The sequence below is a fragment of the Ceratotherium simum genome, chromosome 26 (assembly GCF_057802395.1).
Source record: "Ceratotherium simum simum isolate JZ-2026a chromosome 26, ASM5780239v1, whole genome shotgun sequence".
In the NCBI taxonomy this organism is placed as follows: domain Eukaryota; kingdom Metazoa; phylum Chordata; class Mammalia; order Perissodactyla; family Rhinocerotidae; genus Ceratotherium; species Ceratotherium simum.
Window position 1 is genome coordinate 14,338,007 of NC_141925.1, and position 20,464 is coordinate 14,358,470.

The window sequence follows — 20,464 nt, forward strand, 5'->3', positions numbered from 1 at the left end:
ATGGTTCTCTCTGGAGGAGCCCACGACTTGCCCCAAGAGCCTGGCGAGGCAGCTAGGTATCTCGAAGAACACGCAGCCTGGTTGTCTTGTGGGCACTTCCTTCCTTCCGCCTGCAACAGAAACGACCCGTTTGCCCACAGATACTCATCAGGTTGTGTGCCTCTGATCCTTGTGGTCGCGGTGCCCCCTCCCCCACTGGAAGCCAGAGACTTTACAAAGAAGGTGGCAGGGCCAGGGGCCGGGCCTGTGTGTCATCTTAACCCCTTCAACGCTATAGGGAGCGGGGATACTGGCATTATTAGTCTCAGGGCCTGGGACCCAGACACCTAGCCAGATGGGGAAGGGATGGCACCCTAAGGCCATTCTAAAGTCTTTTTCTGGGGGACGATCTCCCTCTTCAGGGCCCTCTGAGGGCAACTAAAATAGATTTGTTCTGTCCCGGGTCTGGTGTGTCCCAGCCAGGTGACTGCTGGCTTATCTGGGCATCTAATCCAGGCTAATGTGTCCCTGGATGCTAATGACAAGCATTTCTCCTCCCAGGGAATCCCTTGCTGTAATCCTTGGCCTCGAGGCACGTTGTTTAAACCCACAAGAGTCGAGTTTACGGGGCAGAGAGATTGGTGCAAAGGTCCCCTAGCCAAGGGGTACAGACGTTGTAACTGTGTACTAATGATGATGGTGAGGGGATGAGCATTTCTCTGCGTTGAGTGTTTACCTTGCACTAGACACTGTGGAAGTACTGAAAAGACGAGATCTTATTGAATCCTTACAACATCCTGCAAATTAATGGCTATTAGTCTCATCTCTGTTTTACTGATTATAAATAATAAAAATTAAGGCAATAAATTGGATGAAAGTTAAACAGCTGAGAAGTGGCCAGACTAGGAATTGAAGGTTGGTGGTGACTCCAAAGACTGGGTTCTTAGTTTTGACCCAATTCAGAGTCAGTAAGTCCTTTGTCCCTCCCTCGCTCCCCTCCCTCCCATCCATTCATGCATGCTTGCATCTACCCATGCATCCATCTAACTGTGCATACATGCATCCATCTGTCTATGCAGGTGTGCATGTGTGCAGCCATCTATCTATGCAAGCATGGGTTCATCTGTCCACCCACCCATCCTCCACTCCAACAGTTAGAGCATGCCAGGCACTGTGCCCAGCACTGGAACTGCCTTTGTGAACAGGACAGGTGTGCTCCCTGCCGTTGGGGAGAACCAGTCCAGCAGGCAAGGGTTAGGGCCACTGCTGATAAATGGCCTATCAACAGCTGTTCCTCCCATGCCCTAGCCCAGTTCATTGCTGATCCCCTTCCCCATGGTGGCCTCTCGGACACAAGACGAAGCTGTCCTCTGGACAGGTGGGGGCCAGGATTATGTGATTCAGGGCCCTTTGGAAACCCCAAACTGCCAGACATGAGGCCTAGACTGCTCCACTCATGGGGTTCAAGCTCTTCTTATAGCTGACTAAGGAGCCCAGAGATGAGCATTGAGCTGCCCCAGGTTTGCAAGTTGAGCAGGTGGTCAGGTGCTGCGGGGCCTGGGAGGCTTGTCATGTGATGTTTAGGATGGGGTGGGGGCAGTGCCCTGACGCCAGGGGTTCATAGCCGAGCTTGGCCGTTCGTATCTGTGTGACCTGGACACGTTATGTCACCTCTCAGGGGCTCAGTTTCCTCATTTGCAATGCAAGAGCCATGCCGGCACCAACCTGGAAGGCCTGGTGATTCGGCATGGCTCTCTGGCCCATGGTCAGTGCTGCCATCTTCCTTCCTGATACAGCGTCATCATGAGAGATGTTTGCAAGAGAGGCCCTCACATTCATGGCCCATGGGTAGGTTTTGTTTGGTTCACACGGTATGTTAAAATACTAAGGCACTGAAATTTAAGGATTAGGATTTGCTATAAGAGTGTGGAATTTTGGAATGCCTTTAAAAAGTCACAAGATCTGGCAGCATTGGGCGCACGTTCTTTCTTGTTTTCAACTGGCCAAGCTGAAGGGGGGCTTCCTCAAGACCCTCCAGGCTCCCAAGAGCCCCCCAAGATCTCTTCTTTCACTGTGATACCTGACTGGCCCCTTTAAACTGTCGAGTTTGCAACCTCTGATCGGAAGGTCTCCGCGTTCACTGTGTCGAGCTAAAAATAAGTATCTGTGGTCACCTTTCAATTATCCCCGTGTGGTTTGTTCACAGCACTTATTTTCCTCCGCTGCCTTTGCCTTCCCCTGGGCACGGCGGAGGTTTCCTTCCTCCTTCCCTGTTGGTGTATACCCAGAATATGCAAAGTCTTAGAAGCGTTAGGCCACTGCGAAGCCATTGTCCTCAGCAAAAATAGAATCCTGCATTCTACAATTTGGTAAACTGGTTTCCCCTTTGTTGGGGGTAAATGTAATATGCTATTTTGAACCGTCTGCCTTCCCTTTTCTGTGCTCCCCACAACCTTGTCCCCCAATAACGTGTTGGGACCTTGAGAGTTGTCAGCTGGCGGGGGCAGGTGAAGTGGAACATTCCGGAGCACCTTGGCTTGGGTTGCGACTCTGTCAGGGATGAGCTGTGACTTTCATCTCCTTGTGTCTTTTTGACACTCCTGGGAGATGATGCTAATAAGCCCACCCCCCTCACTAGGTTGTGAGGATCTAATTAGGTAACTATATGAGAAAGCGCTTTGAGGCTCAGAAGACCCTGTATGAGTGTGAGATGAGGTCCCATCTTAGAGCAGAAGGATGTGAGGGCGTTCACACCAATGGGCTGTGCTCCCTCACATCGTCTTGTAATCCCTGGGGGACAAGGAGCGAATGAATGAGTGAAATCCACTAGAGGTTTCCCACCAACCCATCTCTGCCCATTGATTCAACAGATAGTGCTTGAGAGCTTGCTGTGTGCCAGACATTGTGCAAGTACGGGAGAGACGGCTGCGCCCCTGCCCTCAGCAGGTTTATGGTCTTGGGGGCAGGATGACCCCCAAACAAAGCAAACAGGAACATTTTAAAAAGTTATATAGTTACAAGCACAAGGATGGAAACAGTTGGGGTGCTGAGACAAAATAAGAGGCTGTGGGTGAGGATTTATTTTGGATGGGGTGGATTAATTTTATTTATTTTTTGTTGAGGACTTATTTTGGATGGACACCTTTTGCCAGAGTAGCTCCAGCCTGACCCCCGGAATCCCAAGTGTGGTACACACCCCAATTCTGACACGCCAGTGATTGAAGGTGCTACATAGGCAAATGGTCTTTATTATTGCAGCTTTTACTAAAGAGTTTCTATTCATATCTGTACAAAATTTATTCAGTTGTTAAATTTTGCACATAGTCTTTTAGATGCTTTTTTTTTTTTTTTTTTTTTTTTGCTGAGGAAGGTTAGCCCTGAGCTAACAGCTGTGCCCATCTTCCTCTCTCTTGTTTGTGGGATGCTGCCACAGCATGACTTGATGAGCGGCACGCAGATCTGCGCCCGGGATCCGAACCCGCGAACCCCGGGCCGCCGGAGCAGAGCGTGCCAACTCAACCACTACGCCACTGGGCCGGCCCCCTAGATTTTTTTTTTTTTAACCGAAACGTACTATATATACCAAAGTGCACATTCTTCTAAACGTACAGCTCGATGAATTTTTGCAAACAACACACGCAAGTAACCCACAGCCAGACCAAGACTCAGGACATCCAAGACCAGATGCACCCCTCCCCTCTTCTTGGGTGAATATTTTTAAAAATTGTAATAGCTGTGTATTTCTTTAAATGTTCGTTAGGGGAAATATATAAATATAACTAGTCAAAATGATAGCTTCAGAGCTCTTATTGCCTAGCATGTGGAGAAAGTGAAATTTAAATATAAGAAGTTACTTAACGTAATGAAAATGTATAAGTAATAGTACCAAACCCTAATTCTGATCCTAATCCTGACCTTGACTTGGATGGTGAATGACTGTCAAGGAGATGCTGGAATGACCAAGGTTCGGTCAACGTTAGCTTAACCAGTTGGAAGATACCTTGCTTCTCGGGTAAACAGTGGTGCTGTTTTGTTCTGAAGTTCAAGTGGAAAAGATTAAAGTTAGACATGCTGAGGAACTGTGCTCTGGGTTGGTTTGAGTGGAAGTCCCCGTTGTGGGCCCTCTCTGATGTTCTCTGGTGCTGTCTGCATTGCTCCTACAGTTACGGGGCTCCCCAAGCCGGTCTTCTGAACTGGGATCTGACCTTTCATGCGCATCTCTTGGCTTCATGCTGAGCATTCGCTGCACATTGACTGTACTTGGGTCCCCCGTGTGTAGGACATGGAATTAGCCATGATGAAGGCTTCCCCAAATGAGCCCGTAATGACTACATTAACTTACCCCTGAGCTGAGACTCTCCTATTCAGAACCAGGACCACAGAACCACAGTACAACTCGAACAGCAATTCAAAAGGGCAGTGGAGATGACTAGTCATTTTGTAATGAGCAAGGGAAGAAGCAATAAAAACAGAGCCCAAGGACGGCGTGATAATTTCACAAAGTCTTAGCACTAAACCAGACTCACGTTAATAAAATAAACAAATGTTTTTGGTAATGGAGAGCTAATGTATACGTTATTTAAGGATAGTATTAAGACCAGATTAGATGGGTCAAGTAATACAGTGGTTACCTCATTAAGCATCCTCTCTTTGGGGTTTTTGTCTTCTTTCCTTGTGAAATGGGGCTTTATTAATTAGAGATGTAGTAGGAAATATTTGTTTTCCCAGACGAGTGGCTGTCTTCTGTTTTATTTTTTAATGTGGGGCCATGCTTTGCAGATGCTCTGCTTGAAATAAAAGCCTATTCATTCTCTCTCTCTCTCTCTCTCTCTTTCATCCCCAGCTCAGAAGGGGCAGCTGTTATAAAAGATACAAACAGAGAACCCCATTTGCTTGTCATCAGGCTTCACAGAAGATTCCATTGCTGATGTAAAATGCCCTCATTCCCTGATTTTTCTCGTGGTCCTCTTGAGGAATAGTTTTTGAATTGTTCATCTGATTCCCTCTTGTTTAGAAGATGAGGCGATGACAGAGAAGAGGGTGGAGATGACCTCAGGGAGGGTGTGAAGGGAAAAACTGGACGGTTTGCAATGGGCGTGGACTTGATTCTTAACTCTTCTTAGGTCGAGGGCCTGACTGCTGTTTTGGCTTTCTTTTAGGGTAAAAAAAAACAATCACGTGGAGAAAACAAACTCGTTATTGGAGTGAGCAGGTGGTATAAACTCCCAACTAAAACGGACCCCGGAAAGTACTGACAAAGTACACCTGGCTCTCTTTGGGTCTGGTCTGGGCTGGAGATGGAATCATGGGAGCAAAGAGTTGTTTTTTTCTTCATCTTTTTTTTTTAATTAAAAAATTTTTTTTAATTACTGGCCATCATTTAAAAATCAGTGATTTCAAATAAAAATCTAATTTGGAGTTCCTGTTAAAAAATTTGGGGGCTGGCCCCATGGCCTAGTGGTTGAGTTTGACGCACTCAGCTTCAGCTGCCTGGGTTCACAGGTTTGGATCCCGGGCGTGGACCTACACCACTCATCAGCCGTGCTGTGGTGGCGACCCACATACAAAGTAGAGGAGGATTGGCACAGATGTGAGCTCAAGGCTGATCTTCCGCAAGAAAAAAAAAAACAAGGAAGATTGGCAACAGATGTTAGCTGGACGAATCTTCATCAGCAAAAAAAAAAAAAAGAAAAGAAAAGAAATCGAAATTCTGGCCTGTAGTCCCAAAGAAATAACAATTTGAGAGAGAGGAGAAGATGTGGCTGCCCCTCTACGTGGGACTCCACTTTCCACTTTGCCAGGGGGCTCGCCATTCTGCTTGGCTTATTTGTGTTACCTGCAAGACCACTGTTGGGATTTGAGTTTACAACTCGCAAATTAATGATAATAATAAGAGTAATAATAATTGCTATTATCTATTAAATTTCCACTCTGTGCCAGGCGTCTCATGGATTATCTCATTTAATCATTAGGACAACCTGATGCTATTATTCCTACTCACAGATGAGGAAACTGAGCTGTAGAGCGAGTAAGGAATTACCTGAAGTCACAGAGTAAGACTTGGAGTTTGGACTCAGGCATTGTGGCCTGTGTGTCAGATCCCCGTGTGCTGCATGGAATGTTTTAACAAAGTGATTCTGGTTAGGAATTCTTCAGAATGGCTCTGCAAGAAGGTTGGCACCGTTTGCCCCTTGCATGGATGGAACCACTGAGACCCAGCAGTGAATGGGTCACCCAAGGTCAGACCATGATGTAAAATGCAGAACATGACTCCCTCTCTAAAGAGGACAGGCATGAAAATGACCGTAGATTTGGGCACTGGTGAAGCCAGCAGTCTGGCTGGAGTGGAAGGCCCCTCCCCAAGGTTCCCACTATCCTCGCACACACAGAAGGGCAGGGGTGGCAGCATTCGCCCTCTGTCTATGCAGTCTTGCAGCAGCGAGGTAGCGTCTACAGGGTAATATTTTGATACATTGCTGATTTGTATTAAAATAATAATTACTGCAATAATTACAAGCATGGATTTCAGTGAGACTCAGCTGCTGACTGTGAGAAAAAATAATTAACTGCATATTCTCTCGGAATCAAATGGAAGCCAGGCCTGGCCTTTCTGCTTTGTGTGGGTCCAGTGCACGTCTTGCTGCAGGTTGAAGGCCACGTGTTTGGCCAGATGCTGTTTATGTTAACAGTATTCATTGATGGCAGATTTCCATGCGAGGGGGAGCTGGTAATCGGGCAAGCGCCATCTTTTCCCACAAATACTGAGGAAATCAACCTGACCAGAGTCTAATGGGAGCACCATCCCTTATACCATGAAATGCATCTCACCCTAGAAGCAAATGCAATAACCGCTAGAGGAAAAACGATTTGTCTGCCTTTTATTATTAAATATTATAATTATTATTAAATACTCTAGCATTGGCCAATACCTGACCATAGTGAAGGATTCCTAGCTAATTTCCTGAGCTGGCTGTGATACTCTTTATACTTCTATTGTTGAAGCCGATTGAATGGTCCTGTCTTGATTTAACAGCTTGCTAAATTTCGCTTGAAATAGAACAGACATACAGAAAAGTGCATAAACCATGAATGCACAGTAACCAGCACCCAAATCCAGAGCCCAGAGCATTATGGCTCACCCTGCCTCCCCAGGATCCTTTGTAATTCCTACTTCAAGTCCCCATGTCTCCAAGGGTAACCTTTGTCATGACTTCTGATCCCTTCGGTTACCTTTGCCCCTTTTTAGACATGAAATCAGCCTCTGTATTCCTTTGTGCCTGGTTTGTTTTGCTTAGCACCATGTGAGATTAGACTGATTACATGAGATTATATCAGGGTTTGGCAGACTCCAGCCCGAGGGCCAAATCTGGCCGTTGTCTGTTTTCAGGTGGCTTGTGAGCTAAGAATGGGTTTCACCTTTTTAAATGATCGGGGAAAAAATCAAAACAATATTTTGTGACGTGAAAATTTTACGAAATTTTAATTTCAGTGTGTGCAAATGAAGCTTTATTGAAACAGCCTCGCCCATTTGTTTACCTAGTGACCATGGCTTCTCTTGCCCTATCATGACAGAGTTGAGAGTCTCCACAAAGATCATGTGGCCCGCAAAGCCTGAGATATTTACAGTCTGGCCCTTTACAAAAAAACTTGCTGACCCTGTATCTGTATTGTTTCATGTAATTGTAATTGATCATTCACATTGCTGTATAGTATTTCACTGTGGAATATACCACAACCTACATATCCATTCTGTCTGTGGGCCTCTGGGAAGGGGGCCATTACAAAGAGTGCTGCTGTGAACAGTCTTGTGCCTGTTTTTTGTAAACGTTCCTGTTGGGTATATACCTGGGAGAGGAATTGATTTAACCACTGTTGTTGTTTTAAATGTTATTTGACAAGTGTATTTTAATTTGGAAGTCTTACCTTTCAGACCAGGGAGTGAAGCTTAGTGATACTGTTCCATGTGATGAAACTCTGGAATGAGGCTTACTTTCCAAAAAGTGGTTAGTCTTGCAAAATTGATTACTGTTCCTCCGTCTCAGTACCTTCAAGGATGTTGGGAACGTGCCTGATGCTAACTGCTGTAGTCGCTTTTGGGACTGGTGCCATCATTTAATTTCTTAAACCGAAGCCACATTGTCCAAAGGACTCTTATCTTGATGCGGCAAAACAGGTCTGGCAGAATTAGGCGAGGTTTTTCCATGTCACTTTCTGCCTTGATTGACTTGTGTTTGTCTCCCGCTGCTCTGGTTTTCTTGCTGGGAAGCAGATGAATACGGCTCTGTGTCCCCAATTAGATCTCCAGCCTACAGTAGCATGTGCCACTTTACATTGAAACACCGTGCTGGAATGTCCCTTCAGGGCCTGCGTGCGTTGTACGTGGTCACAGCCTCAGAGCTCAGAGATGCCCCCCAAGGAGCTGCCTTCGTGTGCGTTGTCAGTGTAGTTTAGCAACGTGGGTCCTGCATCAGCTCCTGGACACTGGTCCCTTTCCATCTGCCGTCCCACTTTTACAGGCAGGGACACTGACAGGCTGGGAGAAGAGCGTCAGGATTCCCTAGGATCCACCCGTCTTTCAGGTTTGCTTGGCCCTGCCTGAGAAATGACTTAATATTCTTTCTGGGGCTTGTCAAAGAGTCGTGTCAGCTTCGTTTTCTAGCCAGCCCGCTTTACCAGGAGTAAAGTCCTGCTGGTTTTAGGAGCCTGCGTAAGGGTTGTGCCTTGTGCAATGAACAAACTTAAGGAATGTCGCAAGAGAAGGCGTTCAGCTGCTGTTTGCTTATTTATTTTGGAAGAAAGTTGGATTCAGGGGTGAAAGGATTAGTGGGGTTGAAACTCGGTCTCAGCTGAAACGTAATGTTATCTGACTCAGTCTCTGGCAGCCTCAGTTTTCGTCATTAAAATGGGGCTGCCGAGCTGCAGTGCTCTGGTGGGTTTGCTTCCTGGGTGTGGAATTCCTAGATCTGAGAAACTTAATCCTTAGATTCTGGTGGTCGCTCCTCCCACATCTCCTCCCTGATGGTTTGTTTACTTTCTTTATTTGGATGTTTGCTTTTAAAAAGATAAAACTTTTTTGGTAAGTAGTCTTTGGAACTCTTACAAAGGGGTATATGTGTGTGTGTGTGTCTATATTCTAGGGGATGGCTTTTTCTTTTTAGTTTCAGGTGTTCTAAGAAATCTTAACTAAAATTGATAATTAATTTGTTTCAAAAGAAACCTAATAGATTTCAAAAGTGGAAATCTTCTAGGACTCATTTGTAAAACAATAAGATATATGAAAAATTAGCCCCTACAAGGCAATCACTTAGAAATGTAAACAAATAAACCACTCTTAAATCACTCTTAAATCAAAGAAGAAATCAAACTTGGACTTTCAGATTATAGGGTGATTAATGAAAATGAGAGTACCTTGTATCAAAACCTATGGGATGAGGCTAAAACCGTGCCTAGAGGAAAATTAATAGCCTGTTTTAAAAGCACTGTAGCTTTCATATTAAACACACAAGATTAAAATGATTAAAATGAGTCCAATTTTTATTTTTAAAAAAATCATTGAGAATAAACCGAAAGAAAGTAGGAAAGGGGCATAAGTAGGAATAAAAACAGAAATTCGTGAAACAGAACACAAACAGGGTCACACTGTTCTTTGAGATCCCCTAATGACTCAACAGCACAAAACGTTAACTTATTCGTCCCGAGGTTAGAGTCTGTGAATAGGCTGCATGTCCCTAACTCCCCGTGGTTGCTCGATGCTTCTGTTCCAGCTGTTGAGTAAAGGAAGCAGTGGGTAGGGGAGGAGTCACGGCAGTTTCGTTTCATTTGGGCAGGGTGGGTTAGGAGAAGTCATCTCTTAGCCTGCCCACATCAAGGCAGAGCAAACCTTACGTACTTTTTTTCTGCTGACTAGCGTCCTCTTGCCTTGAAGAGTAATAAGGCTGGGAGGGCATTTTGTTGTTTTGTGGAATATATTGACTCTCCTGCTGGTTCCCCATGAGCTTTGCCCCGGGATTGATGCCTCCCTGGGTCTTGTAAAGCCAGCATTCTCCTTGTTCTGGAGGGACCTGTTGGGGGGGGTGGGGCCTGGAGAGTGGGTAAGAGGCGTCTGTCTCGCTAAGCACAGGGCTACTCTGCGGCAGAAATGGGAAGCAGACCTTGTGGGTTGGGGATTTACTTCGATGTTCTCCCACCAACATCCGTGGGTCGTCTACTGGGTATCATGTGCTAGAAGTTTCTGATGAGTGTATCGCTGTGCAGATTTACCCAGGACATTCACATATACTTATTCGTTCCTTCAACAAATATTACTGAAGGCCTACTGTGTGCCAGGCACTGTCCTCAGAGCTGGGGATGGAGCGGTGAACAAAACAGGGTCCCTGCCCACCTGTAGCTCATGTCCTGGTGGAGGGGACAATGAGTAATGGAGGGGGAGGGGTCATCAGAGCAGGCTTTTCTGAATGAGGTGACATTTAAGATGAAACAAATAGAAGGTGAGCAGGCATGGATTGGAGGCAGAGGGTGACAGACTGTGACCTTGTGAGCAAGGGCATAAATGTCAGTTGGGGAGAGACAAGAGCCAGGGCCGCCAGGGACTTCCAGGCCGCTGTAAAGTCTTTTCTTCCTGAGGTTCTCTGCAGCCCTGTAGTGGGTTCATCATCCCTGTTTTCCTCAGACCTAAAAATGTGGACTGGTTTAGACGTTACGTGATTTGGAGGTGGCACTCGAGCAGATGAAAAAGTGTACTGTTGGTTGTACAGAATCATTCTGGCTCCAGTCATCTTTTCAGAGCTTCTCTGCCATCACTGCCAGCCCGTCTCCAACCGGAAAGACTCCTGCCTCTGCACGGGCTTTTCACATCCCCGCCTGCCCCTCCAGAATGATGTCCCCAACTCTCAACTTTTCTCTCCCTTCATCTCCATATCAAAACTCATCTGTCCTGTGTCCTGTTCTCAAGGTGTTAGTTTGAGAGTGGCATCCTGCACCAACCCCAGCCTGGGAGCATCAGCCCAGAGGAATGCAGAGGGAGGGGACTGGGCCTGGCAGCAGCGTCTGTCTGTGGTGGGGGCCTGCGCTGTGCTGGACTTGCTTACACGCTTTACAAAGCAGGGCAGAGAGATCGGGACTTCCAGGAGCTGGGACACCTGGGGACCAGTCTTTGTTCTGCATGTCCCTTGGCGTGGCTTTGGGCAGCCTCGCAGGCTACTGTCTCCTGTCTTTAAAACAGAGTAAGGGATTGCTGGGTCCCTTAGGCTCTGCAGTTTTAGGTCTTTTGTGCTCACATGTTTCCTCCGTCCAGCTGTGACCGGCACCCAGCAGAGGGAGTTACGAGGATCCTCACCCACCTACTCAACTTGTACAGGTCGCTGTTCTGGTGTGGCCGTGTGCAAAACAGGACCTTGTTCCTCCAAAATCCATCCCCTTCTGCCTGATGGTGAACTACAGTTTCTTAAGACCTTACTGGCATCCCCATTACCATCCCAGCTGGTCTCTGGCCACCTGGCTCACTCGGTCAGGGTGGGCTCAGTGCTGGAGCAGTGAATGGCATAGTTCTTGCTCAGTCAGTGTTTTCATTTCCTTCAGAAATTGCCTGAGAGATCAGATGAGAAAATGCTCTAAAAGCAAGAGCTGTGGGGCCCCACTTTAAAGTGACGTTTTAAGATCCAAAGATTTTCTAGAGTCATATGTTGTCCTGTGGATTCTTGTCAGCTCCCCAGCCATATTGACAGCACCTTCAGGTTCACTTTTTGTTCTTGGTACCTGATGCAGAGGCCTTTGGACGAGGATGTCGATGATGATAAATAATAATCATAACTAAACAATAATAATGATGAATAATAGCAGGTACCATGTGTTAAGCACTTCCCACGTGCCAAGTGTTTTACATTCAATGCTTCCAGCACCGAGTGGTGTGAGCATTCTTGAAGTCACCGTTTTGCAGATAGAGGACGTGAGGCACAGAGAGGGGAAGTAACTCCCTTGAGGTTGCACAGCTGGTAAGAGGCAGATCTGCGTTCTAACCAGGCAGGCTGGCCTGGAGCCCATGCTCTTAACGACCATGTTGCCCAGTGCTAAGTCCTCTTGATGTGGTTGAGGATTGGCTGGACCAAGGTGGACCAGGGGAGGGTCCCCTCTCGCAGCTGCTGTCCCTGCCCCTTCCCTCCCGGCTGTGGGGGAGGCCTGGCAGGTGTCCAGTCTGCCTCTGCCCTCTTCAGGGTCCCCCCTTCTTCCTGCCCACAGGTGGGGCGAGTGAGAGGCTGGCTGCTCTGGTCAGAGTCTCTACTCAGGCTGGGGCTGCAGGCTTCCCCACTCTCTGTGGCGTGCTCAGCTGGCCCCGTGCAGATGTGCTGGGGAGAGCGGAGGAGAGGCATGAACTTGGCCTGCCCTAGGGAGGAGAGGACGTGCTCTCCAGGTTCAGCGGAGCTGTCTCTGGGGCTGTGTGTGTGAGCGGGGCGTGGCCTTGCATTTCTATCGCCCGCCCCCCATAGGTCCCTGTTTGTCTCAGTCGGAGGGTGCAGTACAGTGGGATAGGTGAGCCTGTGGACTCTGGTGCTGGACCTCCTGGGTTCAAATCCCGGCTCTGTCATTTACCAGCTGTGTGAGTTTAGGCAAGTTAGGCAAACTCTCTCTGCCTCAGTTTCTTCATCTGTAAAATGGGGAGGATAGTGGTATCTACTTCAGAGGGTTGTGGGCAGCAGTAAATGAGTTGGTATATGTAGCTCATTTAGCACAGTGCTTGGGCACATATTATGCACCATAAAGTGCTTATTAGTGTTGTTACTTTTGATCCTGGGAGGAGGAGGGGGAGGAGTTGTCTGGCTGACTGCCTCTTCCTCTCCTTCTCCCTCTGCAGTGGGGACTGGATCTGATTCCCAGCTCAGCTGTGAGTGGCTGTGGGGCCTTGAGTCAATCACTTAACCTCTCTGTACCTGCTTTCTCACCTAAAATTAATACAGTGATTGTAATAGTGAACATAATAGTCATAATTGACTTCATTTTAAGAGGTATATTTTTTATATTTAGTGAACAGTATTTCTGATATTGGGGATGAATATTACAGTTGATGTGTGCATTTCCTTAGTGTTTCCTAACACACCCTATCACGCCAGACTGTTATTAAACCATCTATGCATCTCACAAGTGACAGGGTCTTAGAATTAAGAGGCCACCGTGTCTGTGATGTGCCAGGCAAGGTACTGAGTGTTGTTACATGCATCATTTTATTTAATCCTTACCACAGCCCTGGGGGTAGATACTGTTACTCTCCCATTTTACGGATGTGGAAACTGAGGCTTAGAGAGAGAAAAAGTGGCTACATGGAAGGTCACCCTTGCTTCAGTGGCAGAGCTCCTGCTCAACCGCCCATGGATCCAATGCCAGAACCTGGACGTCTTTTCGAAGGGTGTCAGAGAGCATCTCTCTCCTCCCTGGATGTGGAAACGTGTCCTGAAGGCAGTTTTTCGGAGGATGAATGCTAACGGTGGTCTTAATGGCTCATAAGCCCCTGCCAAGTACCAAACATTCTTGACCACTAACTTGGTGGTGTGGCAGCATGTCTGGGAGACCCTCACAAGTCATGCTTTTTGCAGAACACAATGTTTTCAGAGCCTAAAGTGGTTTATAAATAATGTGGGATCGTCCCAGAGCCTGGCAGAGGGTCTGGAATTCTTGAGCCCTGTTTTCCAGTTGGATTAAACTGAGGTCAGATGTTCTGCCCCAAAGTACGAAGTGAGTCACGCACGCTGGGAGCAGCCCTGGCTGTCAGGCCCTCCCCGGCTGTGGGCACCTGGGTTTCTTCCCCGCCTATGTCTCCGCCCAGTGTCGAGGTGGGTAGTGGTTGGCGGGCATTGGGGGTCTTTGAGGAAGGGAAGAAATAGACAGTGGGCTGCCTGACAGCTTAGTGTAGGGCTGCTGGGCAGAGTCCAGAAATTATCTGGCTAATAGTGACAGTCTATAAGTTTGTGGGAAGCGAGGTTGTGAATAATTGGCGGCTGCTAACTGAGTTGTGAAAACCGTTTTTGGAGATTCCAGTCTGCAGGCGCTCCGAGGGAGGGAACAGACGTGGGTGAGGGCTGCCTTCTCCCTCGAGCCCAGGGGACCCTCTGCATCTCCCTCTTGTCTGCCCAGCGAGCTTGGCCGTGGCCCTGGACTTGGAGGTGGCGCTGGCTGCCCACGCCCAGTGGAGGGGCCGCTGTGCGGTGGACGAACAGGAGGGGTGGCCTTGGCTCTGGTGGGTTGGGCTCTTCCCTGCTGAGGGTCGGTTGAACTCCCTTCTGAGTGTGGGTCCCCGGATTGTCTCAAATTCACACATCCCTGGGTCTTTAGAAGGATTACATTGGAGTGCAGACTTCGGGGCCCTTCTCCCACCTCCCTCCTGCCTGACCAGCTGCAGAACCGAGAGGTGACACGGCCTTTTGTGAAAGCGGGTCGGACCCCCAAGATTGGGAGGAGTGCTGGTTTTCTGAATAGGGGCTTTCTGAATTGGGGCTTGTTCAGCCCACTTTGGTTCTAGAAGAAGCAGCATCGCTTAGTCATTAGGAATCAAGGGCCCGGGCTTGAATCCTGCCTCCATCCCTTACTATTTGTATGAGCTTGGAGCAGTCACATTACCTCTCTCTGCCTCAGTTTTCCATCTGTAAAGTGGGCACGACAGTGGTTCCTACTTCAAAAGGTTATTGTGATGATTACATAAGTTAATATTTAAACATAAAGATGTGCGTACGTAAAATAAAGCCACAGCTGTTATCCCATTCGGTCCTCTGACCAGCCCCGTGAGGAAGGCAGGAAGAGAAAGGATGGATAGACGAGATGCCACAGACAGAAGAGATTCAGTGACATTCCAAAGGCCACACAACTGGTTTAAAGAGAGGTCTGCCCGCTTTAGTGGAAAGACCTGGGTTCAGATCCCGGCACCATCGCAGACCAGATGTGAAACTCTGCTCAGAGCTGCTGGCCCCCTTGGAGCCTCACTTCCTCATGTGCCGTAAGGGATGATAATATCACCTCCCCCACTGGGTAGTGTGAACACTGAAGGTCATTCATTCATCCATTCCATAAATATTTAGCCTAGTACCCGCCAGGCTCTGTTCTAAGAGCTTGAAATATATCCGTGAACAGAACAGTGGCCCCTGCCTTGTGGAGTCAACATTCCAGAGGGGAAAGGCAGGTAATAAATAATAAACATTTTAACGAATACATAAACAAACTCTCTGGAGCAGAGACCAGCAAACCCATGATCTGTAAAGGCCAGATAGTAAATGTTTTAGGCTCTGTGGGCCACAAGGTCCCTGTCGCAACTACTCAGCTCTGCCCTTGTGGTGTGAAAGCAGCCACGGACGGTATGTGAAGGAATGTGGGCATGGCTGTCTTCCGATAAAACTTTATTTACAAAAGTAGGGGGTGGGCCGGATTTAGCCCACGGGTCATAGTTTGCTAACTCCCAATCTAGACGAGAGTATTAGAAGGTGGTAGGTGCTGTAAGAAAGAAGAAACTGGCGTGCTAGAGGGCGACCTGGACGTCAGTTCTAAAGGATAATGCATGTTGAGAGTTTGGGTGGGTGCTGTGCTGTAGCCAAGTGAGGTATCTTAGAACCCGAGCTTTCCTGCACGGGTGCAAGGCAGTCTCTGGGAATGGAGTGGGGCCGAGCGTGGCGACACAGTCTAGATGGTGCTATGTCTCAGGGCCCATCCTTTCCCATTACTGCCTTCACCTATGGGACCTTGCTGGACACAGCAGGGAGACTGATGGGACGAAGGCCCCCCAGGGTGAGGTCTGTGACCTGTCATTGTCGGCATCACGACACAGATGTTCCGGGAGTGGTTTCTGCTCACCCTCCAGGAAGCCTGATGGTCACGGATGTGCTCCCACCAGGAACCCTGTGAGCCACTGTGGCCTCTGTCTGGCGCAGGGAGATATTTTTCTTGGGCTTTCAGGGACCAGAGGTGAAGGCTACTTTCTGGGATGTGTTTAAACTTGTGGCCTGAGTGCTGACCTTGATCCAGAGCTCCCTTTGCCCTTGTGTCCCCTTAAACCTTTTCTTCTTCTTTGTCCCTCCCCCTGCCCCAGCCTGCCTGTGGCCCCTCTGTGTTCCTCACCCCATGTTTCTTAACAGAATGTGAACTCCTTGCCCATGTTCCATTCCTGAAGGAATCAGGGGCCCATAGCTCAAAGTGAGATGCCCAGAGACCCAGCAGAAGGTTTCTGGCACCTTCTCTTCCTTCTCAGACTTGTGGGAAGGCCTCGCTTAACTCTACAGTGTTGCTAAACCTCGTGGGGAGACTTGAATAGATGGAGAATTAGTGCTTTTTAGCCTTCTTGTCAGGAAGGTGATGGTGGATGAATCTCATGAAAGAAGCAGAAGAGATGGTGGGAACCACGAGAAGCCCTGGGTGGGGAAGGAAGGGAGGCCTCGATTCTTCTTATAGGTTTTCACCTGGTCTGGTGGAGACTGTCTGCTTGTAGGCTGTACCTGGTGCCTTTATGTGAGTTAGAGGAAAGCGCCCGTTCTAGGGAGGGGCATGGCTTGGCCAGAAGACAACATTTGTACAGAGAAAAGGTGTTCCTTCCTCTGAACAATGTGGCCTGGGCTGTGAAGCATGGCTAGATTTCTCCCCCACTGGGCACTGTGTGCAGTGCCCAACCTGTGCAAGTGTACATGGCAGCCCTGTGTAGCATGTCCACTGTGTTTAAGAGCAGGCGGTCACTTTCCCTGAGTACCTTGCTCTCTCACTTCCAAGCCTGAAGAGCTATTCCAGGTCTCTCATCTCCACGGGTGCTTGCCTGAGTCCGCTGTTTGGCTGACCCCCATGGCCCCATCCTAAATTTTCACTGGGGGGGTGGACTAGACTCTGCAGCATCCCTCGAGAGGCTGGTGTGGTGCAGGACGTCTCCACGAGGCCCGGTACCTCCCCGAGAGCTGTCTTCCTGCCAGCGTCCAAACTTCCTGAGAGTCTCCCCTCTTTATCCTGTTAAAAATAAACACCGTTTTCTTCGCTCCCTTCAGCTGCTGAATTGTACCCCGGAGAACAAGCGTTTGTGTTTCCTAGCAGAGGCTCCGAAGGGAGACGAATAAACAAACTGTAAACAGCTGTTTCTGCTCTGGTGACAGGATTCAGACAATAGACCCTGCGAGGGTATTAATCAGCTGCCTTTGCTGCGGCAGCTTTGCATCACGGGCCTCTGAGGAGCCTCCATGCTGGGTGACGGTGGCTGCGGCTTCCTGAGCGAGCAGGGGGCTCGCTCAGCAGAGCCCTGTGCGGGCCTGGTGCACTTTTCCAAACAGATGTTCAGGCAGCTGTTGGGAAGGTTCCCAGCTTTGTTCTTGGGCAACCTCTTGAGCAAGATTCTTGGTTAGAAATGTGGCCTCCAGCTGACTCACTCAATGTGGTCACCTCTTTCTTTGAAAATGGATGACGTTCCCTCAAATGCCATTCATCCAACGAGTATTTTTTGAGCAACCGCTATGTGCCAGGCACTGTGCTAGGTTCGTGGGATAAATCAGTGACCAATATCTAATTCAAGAGATATGTACTGGGCACCTCATGTGTGCAGGCGCTGTTCTAGGTTCTTGGGACACATCCGTGAATAGTTGAGAACAGAAGCCCTCCCTTCATCCGTTCATTTCTTCAACTCATATTTCAACAAATATTTCCTGAGCACCTACTGTGTGCCAGGTACTGTCCTAGGTACTTAAAATGAAATGGTAGACAGGATGGACAAAGTCCCTACTTTCTCTAGCAGAGGAGGGTAGACCATCACTCATAAATATATGAATAGGATCAGCTCAGGTAGCAATGAGCGCTCTCATGAAAATGAGAGAGAAGTGTGTGACAGAGGTGACTGCCAGGGGTGAGGCTCGTTTAGCTGGGGTGACTCGGGGAGGCCTCTCTGAGGAGGGGACAGTCACACTCCCATCTAAACACGAGGAGGAACCAGCCACGGGAGCATCTGGGGAGGCAGAAGGCCTAGCAAGCACAGAGGCTGGACTTAGTTTGGGATTGAGAGTGACGGTAGACCTGTGTGCTTGGGCTCACTGACTGAGGGGAACCTGGCTGACATGGGACGGAGGGGTCAGCGGGGCTAAGTTGTGTGGAACTTGACGACTAGGGCAAGGAGTTCAGATCTTATTCAAAGTGTATGGAAAATCATTGGGGAGTTTAAACTGGGGGAATGATCAGCTCTGAGCTTTTAAAAAAATCCCTCTAGTCTAGACATGATGACAAAACGCGGTGTGGTTTTTTGGATTGGATCCTAGAACAGAAAAGGTTATTAGTGGAAAAAGTGGTGAAATCCGAATAAAGCCTGCAATTCAGTGTCTTAGTGAAGAGTGTCGCACCAATGTTAATTTCTGGGTTTCGACAAATGGACCATGATTAGGCAAGATGCGGACGTTAGGGGCAGCTGGAATAGGGTACACAGCAACCCTCTGGACTATGTTTGCCGCTTTTCTGCAAGTCTAAAGTTATTTCAGAATAAAACGTATTATTTTAAAGATCCCTCTGGGTAGTAGGTGTTGGGGTGGGGGCCACTGAAAGAAGGTAAAAGTAGAGGCAGGGAGCCTAGCTAGGGGGGCTTCTGAGGTCAACCAGATGAGGGATTATGGCGGGGAAGCACAGAGGTGCTCTGACCTAGGAGAGGGAGCCCTCCTTAGAGGGTCTGCAGCCCCAGCTCTTGAAGATCTTTCTGTCACTGATCTAAGTCAGCTCAGTCAACTGCAATTCAGCTGGTATTTTCTGAGCATCTTCTCGGTGCTAAGTGCCATGCTGAGGATCAGAGTTAGTCCTCAGATCCATTCCCAGCCAGTATGGCCTCTTGTTTATACCCGCTTCATTCCTTTTGTGGAAATTACCACCATCACCTTTGATGATGACTTGGAGTGAGAGAGTGTATGTGTGTCTGTCTGTGTTTGTGTTTATATAATGCCTGACCCTCCACTAGACAAGGTAAGACCCATAGGGTCAGGGGGTTAATTTTGCTTATTACTATATTTCTAATGTCTGGCACATAGCAAGCACTCAATAAATACTATAAAACATATATTTATATTATATAAATATAATACTAGATATAAATACGATAAATACATAAATACTTTAAAACAACAACAGTAATAGTGGCAGTAAGCACTTAATGAGCATTTGGTATTTGCCAAGCACATGTTAAGCCCTTTGCTTGAGTTTTGCTCCCTGCAACCCTATGAGGTAACTACTGTTTTCACACCCGTTTTATGACGGGGTTTAAGACCCTCGCTCAGGGTCACAGGGCAGAGCCAGGATTTGCACCCAGGCAAGTCTGCCTCCACTGCCCCCAGTCTCTGAATACTGAGCTACACTGCCTGCCACAGAATGAATCACTAACTTTTATTATTTTTGCTGATCAAATTAACACACGTTCATTGAGGAAAAATTAGAAAACCAAGGCGAGTGTGTAAAGAAGAAAAATCCAAATTCCCTCTAACACCACTCTCGGTTTCCTTCTGGAAGAGGGTTAACCCATGAAGTCGCTAATTTTAACGGGAATAAAGGGGTTTCATTGTTTTCTTCTCTCCTTGGAGAGACAGGGATGCAGACAGCAGGGCTTGGGGTGCATGGGGGAAGCGGGAAGAAAGCTGCAAAGGCTTATGGGAGGATGCTTCCACTTCTTCCCAGCATTCCCTGGGGTGGCCTCTGCCCCTTCCCTCAGGGCAGGAGCATCCACTGAGCTCACTGAAAATCCAGACCCCTGGGACCTTCAGGATCTAAAAAAGACCCTCCAGTAGCAGCTGATGAACCTCCAGGCAGTTGAGCCTCCTCCTCAGTTCACAGGAAGAGACGGGGCTTTCTGTGATTCTTTGGTTCTGATCCGCTGTCAATCCTAAGCTCTGCACCATCAATTTGATAACAGCTTTTTTGGGGTGGGGGTGTATTAGGTTTCTCCAAAGAAACAGAACCAACAGGATGTATTTATATAGAGAAAGAGATTTATTGTAAGGAATTTGCTCATGCCATTATGGAGGCAGAGAAGTCCCGAGGTCTGTAGTCAGCCAGCCGGAGACCCAGGAGAGCCGATGGTGTGGTTCCAGTCTGAGAGGCCTGAGAACCAGAAGAACTGATGCTTTAAGTTCCAGTTCAAAGGCCAGCAGTCTCAAGAACCAGGAAGAGCCAGTGTTTCAGTTCCAGTCTGAAGGCAGGAAAAAGCCAGTGTCCCAGTTTCAAGGCTGTCAGGCAGGAGGAATTCCCCCTTAGTTGTGGGAGGGTCAGCCTTTTCTTCCATAGACCTTCAACTGATTGGATGAGGCCCACCACATTAGGGAGGGCAGTTTGCTTTATTCAGTCTACCCCATATGTGAATCTCATACCGATGCACCCTCAAAGACACACCCAGAGTAATATTTGACCAACTGTCTGGGTACCCTCTAGCCCAGTCAAATGGACATGTAATGTTAACCATCACAGGGGCAAGGGGAGGGCAAAATTTTTGGTATTTAAGTTCTGGCAGCTCGTTTTTGGGTCA

The 20,464-nt window shown here is 48.0% G+C and overlaps 1 protein-coding gene across 2 annotated transcripts in view; it reads left to right on the forward strand.

Annotated features, from left to right (window-relative positions):
• The window catches only part of XYLT1 (xylosyltransferase 1), a 300,963-nt gene that overhangs the window by 6,372 nt on the left and 274,127 nt on the right, over positions 1-20,464 (forward strand). The gene's annotated exons all lie outside the window — the stretch shown is intronic.